Source organism: Ranitomeya variabilis, chromosome 4 (assembly GCF_051348905.1).
Source record: "Ranitomeya variabilis isolate aRanVar5 chromosome 4, aRanVar5.hap1, whole genome shotgun sequence".
Taxonomy (NCBI): domain Eukaryota; kingdom Metazoa; phylum Chordata; class Amphibia; order Anura; family Dendrobatidae; genus Ranitomeya; species Ranitomeya variabilis.
In genome coordinates, this window is record NC_135235.1 from 606,952,000 (window position 1) to 606,965,954 (window position 13,955).

The 13,955-nt window shown below is 43.1% G+C and overlaps 4 non-coding genes and 1 pseudogene across 4 annotated transcripts; all 5 read right to left on the reverse strand.

Moving 5' to 3' along the window:
* Nucleotides 1–2,679: 2,679 nt before the first annotated feature.
* LOC143770893 (U2 spliceosomal RNA) lies at nt 2,680–2,870 on the reverse strand. The gene has a single exon (XR_013214799.1). It is a non-coding gene; the product is annotated as a U2 spliceosomal RNA (small nuclear RNA).
* A 963-nt stretch (nt 2,871–3,833) lies between these two features.
* Nucleotides 3,834–4,020, reverse strand: LOC143771052 (U2 spliceosomal RNA). Its single transcript, XR_013214948.1, has one exon. It is a non-coding gene; the product is annotated as a U2 spliceosomal RNA (small nuclear RNA).
* Nucleotides 4,021–4,983: 963 nt separating this feature from the next.
* LOC143770894 (U2 spliceosomal RNA) lies at nt 4,984–5,174 on the reverse strand. The gene has a single exon (XR_013214800.1). It is a non-coding gene; the product is annotated as a U2 spliceosomal RNA (small nuclear RNA).
* A 963-nt stretch (nt 5,175–6,137) lies between these two features.
* LOC143771303 (U2 spliceosomal RNA) lies at nt 6,138–6,327 on the reverse strand. The gene has a single exon (XR_013215070.1). It is a non-coding gene; the product is annotated as a U2 spliceosomal RNA (small nuclear RNA).
* A 6,339-nt stretch (nt 6,328–12,666) lies between these two features.
* On the reverse strand, nt 12,667–12,867 carry LOC143771269 (U2 spliceosomal RNA; annotated as a pseudogene).
* Between the last annotated feature and the right edge of the window lie 1,088 nt (nt 12,868–13,955).

Here is a 13,955-nt window from a genome sequence, read left to right on the forward strand (position 1 = left end):
GCCGTCGACGGTCACGAGGGAAGAGACCACGGAGGACCCTTCATCCGACAGGACTTCGGATGGCCATATACTTCCCGGGACGAACTCATTATCCATTGGTACTGTCTCCTTTGTCAGGCAGGCCAGCTCCCATCCCTGCTCCTGATCTCCCATTGGTCCCCCCTCCGGGGAACCAATCGGAGGGGTCAGATCGAGCTCAGGGGCCGGCTGTTCTCTGACCGGAGTCACAGGAACGACTGAGGCAGTCACCCCAGTCTCCCTCTCCATCTCTGAAGAGGGTGGGGTTTCCTGCTCCTCCATGGGCATCTCTTCGGGTTTCCCACCTCCATCAGGGGGTTCCTGTGGGGGTACTTCCCTTGATGCGCCACCTGTTTTTTCCTGGATTTTCCTCCTTTTAGAGTCCGATTTTTCGCGCCCATGAGTTGTCCCGGAAGATCGCAGAGACGAGGGTTGGCTTTTGGCAGGAGCCACTGTACCCTCTGCGGGGTCCTCTTTTTGCTGCCTGCTCTCCTTCTGCCGTTCCCTCCTGCGTCTCGCTTTCTCGTTTCTCACTTCAGTATAGCCATCCTCACCTGTACCAGGTACCTCGTTGGACTCGTCCATCGACTCCTCCTCACCCTCCTTTGACTCGGGGACAGCAGAACCAGCCGAGGGTTGGCGGGGGGCCGGAGGCTGCTCTTGCTCTGGTTGCACTCCTTTTGACTTGTTTCTATTTGGACAAAAGGAAAAAGAATGACCTTTTACAAGACAAATTGTACACACATTCTCTGTCTGGCATTGTTCAGTTCTGTGTTCCTGGCTTCCACATTTTGCACAGGTAGGGTCACAATTTGAATGTCCATATAGTTTACATTTTCTACAGAAGGGTGGCATGCCATTAAAATAGAGGTCGCCATTCGTTTTGCCAATTTTAAAACGAGCTGGTGGTAAATCTACTCCTCCTGGTTTTGTGGCATTTTTAACACAGGTTACAACATACCTCCATTTGGAGGTCCAAATGCCGCATTCATTTAAAATCTTCCCCAAACAAGTAACTTTTTTAAAGAAACCCAACAGGTATCTTCCAATTTCGCTCTCTTGCATATGGGGTGAATAGATTTTAACAATTAAGAGCCTGGTCTCTTCTAAATCGTGGATGGCAAATTTAACCCCTTTAAGCTCAGGGTTTTTCCGGATAATCGCATCAGGGGAGATGACTTGGTCGCAAACATGCTGGTGGATACCTTCTCCGGTGAAGGTAACATCATAGACACCACGCCTCGGATAGTCCTGGATGGCCAGGATTTCGTGTTTCCGGACTGAAAGAGCCTTCTCCAGAATATTGCCAACCACGAATTTCAGTCCACGGCCATCTCCTCCACCTTTCTCAAAATAGATCCGGACCGTATGCTTCAGAAGAGCATAGGCCGGAACATCACCAGGATCTGGGTCCATGGCTACAGGGAAACAACACAGGGGTGTTCCGCAACAACAAACGGGGGTGTTCCGCAACAATGAAGAGCACCAAGTAATCCAAAGACTACCTGGCTAGGGCGATCGCAACTCGTTGCCCAGGGACTAAGCCCACCTCCCAATAGCGACAAGGGATTGGATCCCACTACAAGAGTGAGACCCGCACCCAAGGCCGAGAGGCGGGGTACCCCAGGCACCTAAAGAACTTCGACCAAATGCAAGAAAATCCTACACTTGATCTTAGCCAAGAGGCCGAGAAGCGATACCGAAGCCGCTGCGCCCCGTGGGCCGCACCAAGGCCTACCACCAATACCCATTGTGGAGACAGAGCAAAAGATTGCCGCAGGGAGGACATTTTCAGAAACTCTGGAGGGAGGCCTTCTCAATGACAGTTCTGCTGTCAATGACAGTTCTGCTGTGTATGTGTGTCTGTGTGTGAGAGACGGAGAGTGTGTGTGTCTGTCTGTCTGTCTGTCTGTGTGTGAGTGTTTGTTCAAGCTGTGCACGACGCGTTTTGAATCTGCATAACTCCGCCTACTTTGACCACACCCTCCAGCCAGCCCCATTGTGACAGCACATGAATGTTCCGTGCTAAGATTCTATCTACTGCAGGCAGCGCACCTGGTTGGTGAAAAGCATTAGAATGCTCACACACACACAGGTGTAGATGGACAAGACAAGCCTATTCAAGATCAGCACAGGCACCATTTTTACTTACTTTTTTTCTTTTAAAAATGCATATAATACAACGCATTGAAAAACCGGTGGTCCACAAGAGGGAGACAATGTTTCAAAAAAGAATTCCTGCGGTCAGAAATGCAGTATGTATGGCAGAACTACTCATTGAATGCTTCAATTTAAATAGCAAGTGCTGACAGACAGCAGGGGCCTAGTTTGGTAGCCGACACAGTATATTTGCAACACTGTAAGAAAGGCCTAAATCTTAACACACCTGTTGCAGCAACCAGTAAAGACAAATTGATTGATTGATTGATTGATTGATTGATTGATTGCATATTGAATGCAATGCAATGTTTGACAGACATAGGTGAAAGCAAGGCCAGGCAAGGCGCAGAAAATGTTGCAATTGGCCAGGAGAAATCAAACAAAATGCTACACTTGGCCTGAGAAAAGTGCTTCTTTGACCCTGAAATCAATTCCCATAAAGGGTTAAAAGACAACTCGCGCTGATTTCAATTCAATCTGTTTTTAGAAACTGGATCAGAGAAGGAGTGCACTGGTCCCGGAGATACTGCAATAACGGGTCAATGCGTGGAGTGGACAGAGCAAGCTCTTCTTCCATCTCCCTGTTCCAAAAATCCATTTAATATATGGTCCCCAAATAGGGGACGTATCAGATATTAAACTGATAAGAACAGATACTACACTTGATCTTAGCCAAAAGGCCGAGAAGCGATACCGAAGCCGCTGCGCCCCGTGGGCCGCACCAAGGCCTACCACCAATACCCATTGTGGAGACAGAGCAAAAGATTGCCGCAGGGAGGACATTTTCAGAAACTCTGGAGGGAGGCCTTCTCAATGACAGTTCTGCTGTCAATGACAGTTCTGCTGTGTATGTGTGTCTGTGTGTGAGAGACGGAGAGTGTGTGTGTCTGTCTGTCTGTCTGTCTGTGTGTGAGTGTTTGTTCAAGCTGTGCACGACGCGTTTTGAATCTGCATAACTCCGCCTACTTTGACCACACCCTCCAGCCAGCCCCATTGTGACAGCACATGAATGTTCCGTGCTAAGATTCTATCTACTGCAGGCAGCGCACCTGGTTGGTGAAAAGCATTAGAATGCTCACACACACACAGGTGTAGATGGACAAGACAAGCCTATTCAAGATCAGCACAGGCACCATTTTTACTTACTTTTTTTCTTTTAAAAATGCATATAATACAACGCATTGAAAAACCGGTGGTCCACAAGAGGGAGACAATGTTTCAAAAAAGAATTCCTGCGGTCAGAAATGCAGTATGTATGGCAGAACTACTCATTGAATGCTTCAATTTAAATAGCAAGTGCTGACAGACAGCAGGGGCCTAGTTTGGTAGCCGACACAGTATATTTGCAACACTGTAAGAAAGGCCTAAATCTTAACACACCTGTTGCAGCAACCAGTAAAGACAAATTGATTGATTGATTGATTGATTGATTGATTGATTGCATATTGAATGCAATGCAATGTTTGACAGACATAGGTGAAAGCAAGGCCAGGCAAGGCGCAGAAAATGTTGCAATTGGCCAGGAGAAATCAAACAAAATGCTACACTTGGCCTGAGAAAAGTGCTTCTTTGACCCTGAAATCAATTCCCATAAAGGGTTAAAAGACAACTCGCGCTGATTTCAATTCAATCTGTTTTTAGAAACTGGATCAGAGAAGGAGTGCACTGGTCCCGGAGATACTGAACGGGTCAATGCGTGGAGTGGACAGAGCAAGCTCTTCTTCCATCTCCCTGTTCCAAAAATCCATTTAATATATGGTCCCCAAATAGGGGACGTATCAGATATTAAACTGATAAGAACAGATACTACACTTGATCTTAGCCAAAAGGCCGAGAAGCGATACCGAAGCCGCTGCGCCCCGTGGGCCGCACCAAGGCCTACCACCAATACCCATTGTGGAGACAGAGCAAAAGATTGCCGCAGGGAGGACATTTTCAGAAACTCTGGAGGGAGGCCTTCTCAATGACAGTTCTGCTGTCAATGACAGTTCTGCTGTGTATGTGTGTCTGTGTGTGAGAGACGGAGAGTGTGTGTGTCTGTCTGTCTGTCTGTCTGTGTGTGAGTGTTTGTTCAAGCTGTGCACGACGCGTTTTGAATCTGCATAACTCCGCCTACTTTGACCACACCCTCCAGCCAGCCCCATTGTGACAGCACATGAATGTTCCGTGCTAAGATTCTATCTACTGCAGGCAGCGCACCTGGTTGGTGAAAAGCATTAGAATGCTCACACACACACAGGTGTAGATGGACAAGACAAGCCTATTCAAGATCAGCACAGGCACCATTTTTACTTACTTTTTTTCTTTTAAAAATGCATATAATACAACGCATTGAAAAACCGGTGGTCCACAAGAGGGAGACAATGTTTCAAAAAAGAATTCCTGCGGTCAGAAATGCAGTATGTATGGCAGAACTACTCATTGAATGCTTCAATTTAAATAGCAAGTGCTGACAGACAGCAGGGGCCTAGTTTGGTAGCCGACACAGTATATTTGCAACACTGTAAGAAAGGCCTAAATCTTAACACACCTGTTGCAGCAACCAGTAAAGACAAATTGATTGATTGATTGATTGATTGATTGATTGATTGCATATTGAATGCAATGCAATGTTTGACAGACATAGGTGAAAGCAAGGCCAGGCAAGGCGCAGAAAATGTTGCAATTGGCCAGGAGAAATCAAACAAAATGCTACACTTGGCCTGAGAAAAGTGCTTCTTTGACCCTGAAATCAATTCCCATAAAGGGTTAAAAGACAACTCGCGCTGATTTCAATTCAATCTGTTTTTAGAAACTGGATCAGAGAAGGAGTGCACTGGTCCCGGAGATACTGCAATAACGGGTCAATGCGTGGAGTGGACAGAGCAAGCTCTTCTTCCATCTCCCTGTTCCAAAAATCCATTTAATATATGGTCCCCAAATAGGGGACGTATCAGATATTAAACTGATAAGAACAGATACTACACTTGATCTTAGCCAAAAGGCCGAGAAGCGATACCGAAGCCGCTGCGCCCCGTGGGCCGCACCAAGGCCTACCACCAATACCCATTGTGGAGACAGAGCAAAAGATTGCCGCAGGGAGGACATTTTCAGAAACTCTGGAGGGAGGCCTTCTCAATGACAGTTCTGCTGTCAATGACAGTTCTGCTGTGTATGTGTGTCTGTGTGTGAGAGACGGAGAGTGTGTGTGTCTGTCTGTCTGTCTGTCTGTGTGTGAGTGTTTGTTCAAGCTGTGCACGACGCGTTTTGAATCTGCATAACTCCGCCTACTTTGACCACACCCTCCAGCCAGCCCCATTGTGACAGCACATGAATGTTCCGTGCTAAGATTCTATCTACTGCAGGCAGCGCACCTGGTTGGTGAAAAGCATTAGAATGCTCACACACACACAGGTGTAGATGGACAAGACAAGCCTATTCAAGATCAGCACAGGCACCATTTTTACTTACTTTTTTTCTTTTAAAAATGCATATAATACAACGCATTGAAAAACCGGTGGTCCACAAGAGGGAGACAATGTTTCAAAAAAGAATTCCTGCGGTCAGAAATGCAGTATGTATGGCAGAACTACTCATTGAATGCTTCAATTTAAATAGCAAGTGCTGACAGACAGCAGGGGCCTAGTTTGGTAGCCGACACAGTATATTTGCAACACTGTAAGAAAGGCCTAAATCTTAACACACCTGTTGCAGCAACCAGTAAAGACAAATTGATTGATTGATTGATTGATTGATTGATTGATTGCATATTGAATGCAATGCAATGTTTGACAGACATAGGTGAAAGCAAGGCCAGGCAAGGCGCAGAAAATGTTGCAATTGGCCAGGAGAAATCAAACAAAATGCTACACTTGGCCTGAGAAAAGTGCTTCTTTGACCCTGAAATCAATTCCCATAAAGGGTTAAAAGACAACTCGCGCTGATTTCAATTCAATCTGTTTTTAGAAACTGGATCAGAGAAGGAGTGCACTGGTCCCGGAGATACTGCAATAACGGGTCAATGCGTGGAGTGGACAGAGCAAGCTCTTCTTCCATCTCCCTGTTCCAAAAATCCATTTAATATATGGTCCCCAAATAGGGGACGTATCAGATATTAAACTGATAAGAACAGATTTTTTTTTTAACTTGGAAGTACCCAACTTTAGGTACACCCGTTTATTAATGTTTTAATTTACAGATAAAAGACGTATATGTACAGTATTTTACATTTTTGAAGCATTTGTAACATATTGATCAAAAACAGAATTTTTTTTTTTTTTTTTTTTTTTTTTTTTTTTTTAATGTTACATGCAAATAAAACAAGTAATGTACAGGCATCGGCCAATAATATGCATTAATGGTGGCATTCAAATTATGGTATTCCACTCCTCTACCAACCATTGCTTTGACAGTAAAAGATTCTTTTTCTTGTCTAATAAATAATAAATATACAACTCACTAAAAGCCAATGATAAAACGTCTTTCACAGATAAAACATCATGTTTAAAAAGAAGGATGTTCCTGGCCTTCCATAGAGCTTCTTTGATGGTGCTGATTGTCTTCCATGCAATGATCCTCTTACTTGCGTTGGGGCATTCCATGTCACCAAATAAAACAGTGTCAAAACTTAAGTCTTTTAAACCAGTCACTTTCTGGAGCAAGGGAAACATTTTTGTCCATATTTGTCTTGTGAATTGACAAGTCCAAACTATGTGTCGTACTGTTTCTTCTCCTTGGCAGTCCTCTCTTGGGCATTTGGCGGATCTCACGAGTCTCCTTCGGTGTTGGAATGCCCGGCATGGAAGACAATCATGCACACAGCTCCAGGCCAGGTCCTTCTGGGAATTAAAAAGGTAAGAGGCATTAACATTTTTCCATATTTCTACACACTTAGGGTCATTAAAATTCCCAATTTGTGTCACTTGTTCTTTTCCTTTGAGGTCCTTTAAGATTTTTTTACTATCCCCTAGGGCCTCTGTGTTTATACCCTTTAGGTCATATGTGTTAACAATGGTACCTAAAATTTTATAATTTTCGGGTGTATTAAAAGCATATGGGGAATTTAAAACTGTTTCAAACCACCCCAGGCGCCTCATAAAAAAACCAATGTTAAAACGGATAAAATATGACCAATAACAATTTTTAAAAAGGGAATTAAAACACAGGACAAAGAAACGGATTAAAACAAAAGCTCTAAAATCTGGGAAATCTTTGCCACCATTACCTTTGGATTTTACCACCAGCTCTCTCTTTAGTTTTTCCATCTTGGAACTCCAATAAAAGGTAAAACAAGCTTTGATTATTTTGTTAAAAATGCCGTTTGGAGGAGGGAAGACCAGGCTTAAATATAATAAAAGCGGCAGAATGACCATTTTAATGATTAAAATTTTCCCCTCCATAGTCAATTTTCTCAAATTCCACATGCACAATTTCTGATTTACCTTTTGAGCCACCATATTCCAGCTTTCTGTGCCTTTATTTTCTTCATTAAAAATTATACCTAAAATTTGAACAGAGTCCCTCTCCGGGACTTGGATATCTGTTAAAACCACATTGCCAACCTTTAAAATAGAACTTTTGTTAAAATTTAACTTAAAACCAGACCCACAGCAGAAAAACTCCACCTGCCTTAAGGCTTTTTGTATAGAAGGGGAATCCCTGCATATTATGGCTACATCATCCATATAACCTGTGACTTTTGCCTCCAGACCCCCTCCACCAGGCAGTGGGATTCCCCGGATTTGTTTATCCCTCCTCAGGGTACATAGCAGGGGCTCAAGGGCACAAATAAATAAAAGTGGGGACAGGGGACAACCCTGCTTAACCCCAGATTTTAAAACCACGTCTTTTGTTTTAAAACCATTTACGACGATCTTGCTTGTGCAGTCTTTATAAAATGCCTTAAGTGACAATAAAAACCCCTCTGGTATACCCATTTTACTTAAAACATTAAAAAGGAACTCGTGAGATACTCTATCAAAGGCTTTTTCAAAATCAAGGGATAAAACCGCCACTCCACCTCCCCTTGATTTAGTGTCATCAATTATGTCTTTGATAAGATTTAGGTTTTCCCATGTGCTTCTCTCTGGTATACCACAGACCTGGTTAGGATGTACTATGTTTCCCACCACTTTTTTGAGTCTGTTTGCACAAATTTTGGCCATCATTTTATAGTCACAGTTTAAAAGGGTTATTGGTCTCCAATTTTTTATATCCGTTTTGTCCCCTTTCTTATGTATAAGGGAGACCTCACCCTTTTTCCAAGAGGTGGGGAGAGTTTTTGTATTAAAAACCTCACTTAAAATATTTAAAAGATCTTCTTGTAAAAGCTCATAAAATGTGGAATAAAATTCTATAGGAATACCGTCTGGCCCGGGGACTTTTCCTGTTTTAAAACTTTTAATTGTTTCAGCCACCTCTTCCTCGCTCAGATCCTGCAATAAAAAATTTTGTGACACTGGGTCTAAAATGGTAGTGATTTCCTCCATAGAGCTTTCCATAAAACTACTGTCTATAATTTTTGTATTAAAAAGGTCAGCATAAAATTGGTGGACTTTATTTAAAATACCCTCTATTTCATTTTCTCCCTCCAAAGAATTAATAAATACCCTTTTCCCAACCATATTTTTAAAGAAATACCGGGAACAGGTTTCGTTTTCTTCTACATGCTGGACTTTAGAGTGGAAGATTAATTGCTTCCCCCTTTGTTCCAAGCATCTTGATATTTCAGTTTTAAGATTAATTATATCTTTATCTACATCTATGTCGTGTTCTCGCAGTTTATAGAGGGTTTGCAGACGGGTATTTAGGAGGTTGTAAATCTCTCTCTTTTCTTTAGCTTTTTGTATTCCGGCTTTAATGAAGAAATTTTTAATATTTTTCTTCATTTTTTCCCACCACCTACTAATAGGGGTATGGGGATTTCTGGTTTGCTTGCAATTTATATAAAATTCCTTAAAACCAATTAAAATTTCTGGATCATCTAAAAGAGAGATATTTAGCTTCCAGGCACTTTTACCTTTTTTCTTAAAATCATCATATTTAACATTAAAAAGTAAAAGTTTGTGGTCTGAAAAAACATTGGTTAAAAGCTCGCATTTAAAAGGCAGTATGGAATTAGAACAAAAAATAAAATCAATTCTGGAGCTGCAGTTCACATTGCTCCAGGTTACCCACTCTTCAGCAGGGAGGTTCGTATTGCATTCCTTAAAACAATCAGTAAGTTTAAAATCCTGTACAACATTTCTGAGCATAAAAGAGGTTTTGTCATAGTTTCTACTCACTGCATTGGAGAATCTTTTCTCCCCACCCATAATACAATTAAAATCACCTGCTAAAATAAGAGGATCGGAGTCATTGATAAAAAGGGGTAACATTTCTAACATTTTTGCTCTTTCATTTTTGTCAGTAGATCCATAAAAATTTAAAAACTGCCATTTAAAACCATCAATAAAAGCTTTAACCAATAAAATCCTGCCTGGTAAAACCTCCTGCACAGAGTCAATAAAAACATTACCTTTAAAAAGAATGGCGACCCCTGCTGACCTGGATTCATTAGATCCTGACCACACTGAGGGTCCATGTGGCCAATCTGTTTCATACTTATTATAATTTAAGGAATGTGGAATGTTGCATTCCTGTAAGAAGAAAACAGATGCCGACAAGGTGTACATAAACTCAAACAGCGCCAACCTCCTGGGTTTTGTTTTGATCCCTCTAGCGTTGAGGGAGATTCCGGAAATCCCCGCCATAAGAGAAAATGAAAAGGTACGGAATTCAAAAAACTCTTACCTCAGCTGGTTATAAGTCATCATCGGAGGGTTCGGTCCTGCCGTCGACGGTCACGAGGGAAGAGACCACGGAGGACCCTTCATCCGACAGGACTTCGGATGGCCATATACTTCCCGGGACGAACTCATTATCCATTGGTACTGTCTCCTTTGTCAGGCAGGCCAGCTCCCATCCCTGCTCCTGATCTCCCATTGGTCCCCCCTCCGGGGAACCAATCGGAGGGGTCAGATCGAGCTCAGGGGCCGGCTGTTCTCTGACCGGAGTCACAGGAACGACTGAGGCAGTCACCCCAGTCTCCCTCTCCATCTCTGAAGAGGGTGGGGTTTCCTGCTCCTCCATGGGCATCTCTTCGGGTTTCCCACCTCCATCAGGGGGTTCCTGTGGGGGTACTTCCCTTGATGCGCCACCTGTTTTTTCCTGGATTTTCCTCCTTTTAGAGTCCGATTTTTCGCGCCCATGAGTTGTCCCGGAAGATCGCAGAGACGAGGGTTGGCTTTTGGCAGGAGCCACTGTACCCTCTGCGGGGTCCTCTTTTTGCTGCCTGCTCTCCTTCTGCCGTTCCCTCCTGCGTCTCGCTTTCTCGTTTCTCACTTCAGTATAGCCATCCTCACCTGTACCAGGTACCTCGTTGGACTCGTCCATCGACTCCTCCTCACCCTCCTTTGACTCGGGGACAGCAGAACCAGCCGAGGGTTGGCGGGGGGCCGGAGGCTGCTCTTGCTCTGGTTGCACTCCTTTTGACTTGTTTCTATTTGGACAAAAGGAAAAAGAATGACCTTTTACAAGACAAATTGTACACACATTCTCTGTCTGGCATTGTTCAGTTCTGTGTTCCTGGCTTCCACATTTTGCACAGGTAGGGTCACAATTTGAATGTCCATATAGTTTACATTTTCTACAGAAGGGTGGCATGCCATTAAAATAGAGGTCGCCATTCGTTTTGCCAATTTTAAAACGAGCTGGTGGTAAATCTACTCCTCCTGGTTTTGTGGCATTTTTAACACAGGTTACAACATACCTCCATTTGGAGGTCCAAATGCCGCATTCATTTAAAATCTTCCCCAAACAAGTAACTTTTTTAAAGAAACCCAACAGGTATCTTCCAATTTCGCTCTCTTGCATATGGGGTGAATAGATTTTAACAATTAAGAGCCTGGTCTCTTCTAAATCGTGGATGGCAAATTTAACCCCTTTAAGCTCAGGGTTTTTCCGGATAATCGCATCAGGGGAGATGACTTGGTCGCAAACATGCTGGTGGATACCTTCTCCGGTGAAGGTAACATCATAGACACCACGCCTCGGATAGTCCTGGATGGCCAGGATTTCGTGTTTCCGGACTGAAAGAGCCTTCTCCAGAATATTGCCAACCACGAATTTCAGTCCACGGCCATCTCCTCCACCTTTCTCAAAATAGATCCGGACCGTATGCTTCAGAAGAGCATAGGCCGGAACATCACCAGGATCTGGGTCCATGGCTACAGGGAAACAACACAGGGGTGTTCCGCAACAACAAACGGGGGTGTTCCGCAACAATGAAGAGCACCAAGTAATCCAAAGACTACCTGGCTAGGGCGATCGCAACTCGTTGCCCAGGGACTAAGCCCACCTCCCAATAGCGACAAGGGATTGGATCCCACTACAAGAGTGGGACCCGCACCCAAGGCCGAGAGGCGGGGTACCCCAGGCACCTAAAGAACTTCGACCAAATGCAAGAAAATCCTACACTTGATCTTAGCCAAGAGGCCGAGAAGCGATACCGAAGCCGCTGCGCCCCGTGGGCCGCACCAAGGCCTACCACCAATACCCATTGTGGAGACAGAGCAAAAGATTGCCGCAGGGAGGACATTTTCAGAAACTCTGGAGGGAGGCCTTCTCAATGACAGTTCTGCTGTCAATGACAGTTCTGCTGTGTATGTGTGTCTGTGTGTGAGAGACGGAGAGTGTGTGTGTCTGTCTGTCTGTCTGTCTGTGTGTGAGTGTTTGTTCAAGCTGTGCACGACGCGTTTTGAATCTGCATAACTCCGCCTACTTTGACCACACCCTCCAGCCAGCCCCATTGTGACAGCACATGAATGTTCCGTGCTAAGATTCTATCTACTGCAGGCAGCGCACCTGGTTGGTGAAAAGCATTAGAATGCTCACACACACACAGGTGTAGATGGACAAGACAAGCCTATTCAAGATCAGCACAGGCACCATTTTTACTTACTTTTTTTCTTTTAAAAATGCATATAATACAACGCATTGAAAAACCGGTGGTCCACAAGAGGGAGACAATGTTTCAAAAAAGAATTCCTGCGGTCAGAAATGCAGTATGTATGGCAGAACTACTCATTGAATGCTTCAATTTAAATAGCAAGTGCTGACAGACAGCAGGGGCCTAGTTTGGTAGCCGACACAGTATATTTGCAACACTGTAAGAAAGGCCTAAATCTTAACACACCTGTTGCAGCAACCAGTAAAGACAAATTGATTGATTGATTGATTGATTGATTGATTGATTGCATATTGAATGCAATGCAATGTTTGACAGACATAGGTGAAAGCAAGGCCAGGCAAGGCGCAGAAAATGTTGCAATTGGCCAGGAGAAATCAAACAAAATGCTACACTTGGCCTGAGAAAAGTGCTTCTTTGACCCTGAAATCAATTCCCATAAAGGGTTAAAAGACAACTCGCGCTGATTTCAATTCAATCTGTTTTTAGAAACTGGATCAGAGAAGGAGTGCACTGGTCCCGGAGATACTGCAATAACGGGTCAATGCGTGGAGTGGACAGAGCAAGCTCTTCTTCCATCTCCCTGTTCCAAAAATCCATTTAATATATGGTCCCCAAATAGGGGACGTATCAGATATTAAACTGATAAGAACAGATAAGGTTTCAACAAAATTTTATTTAGTCATAAGACATAGAACAAGAAAATTTGAAACCTTTTGTGCAAAAGAAACATAAAAAATTACAATAATAAAATACAACAACATGAAACAACTTAATATAAAACAGTATTCCACATATAAAAACACCATCTACGATTCGCTTCTTTCTTCCCCACATCTTTAACATCCTTTAAAAAATAAATAAACATTTCACTAAAAGCCAATTTAATACAATCATTAACAGAGATAAAATCACGGTTAAAAAGTAGAATGTTTCTCACTTTCCAGATTGCATTTTTGGCACAGTTTATTATACACCAGCATATTTTGAACTGGTGTGTAGTGGGGCAATTAAAAAGTCCATATAAAACATACTCATAGCTAAAATCTTTAAGACCACATACCCATTTTAAAAGTATCCCAAATCTCCCCCAAAGTTCTTGTGCAAAACAGCAGTTCCAAAAAAGGTGTAAAACAGTCTCATCCTCTCGGCAAGAGTCTCTTGGGCACTTTGCCCGCGCCGCCAGGCCTCTCCTATGCTGGAAGTCTCTGGTTGGGAGGCACTGGCGGGCAGCCATCCATGCAAGGTCTTTGTGAATGTTGGCCAAGAATTTCCCAAAGACGTTCCTCCACACACGCTTGGATCTACTCCATGAGAAGTTGCTCACAGGGGACACTCCTTCTTCTCTTCTCAGATGAACCATCAATTTTCTTCTGTCCAGAAGGAGATCGGCATCCAAGTCCTTTAATTTATGAGTCCTTATCACCTTTTCTAAAACAATAAAATGCTTGGGCGGGCATAATAAAATGGGTGCTGATAAACATGGTCTGAACCATTTTTTAAAAATAAAACCACAAGTATATTTTAAAAACAGACTAAAAGTAGAATTAGTGTTAAAAACTTTAAAACAAAAACAAAAGAAATTTACATACAAATACAGATGCAAGTCAGGGACATCTTTTCCTCCATTTTGTTGTTTTTTATACATCTCCGTTCGCCTCAGCTTTTCCATTTTTGATCCCCAAATGAACATAAAGATACATCGAGTTAGTTTTTTTAGCATCAACTCAGAAGGGGGATATACCATGGCAATATAAAGCATCATTGGCAACAAAACAGATTTAATGATTAA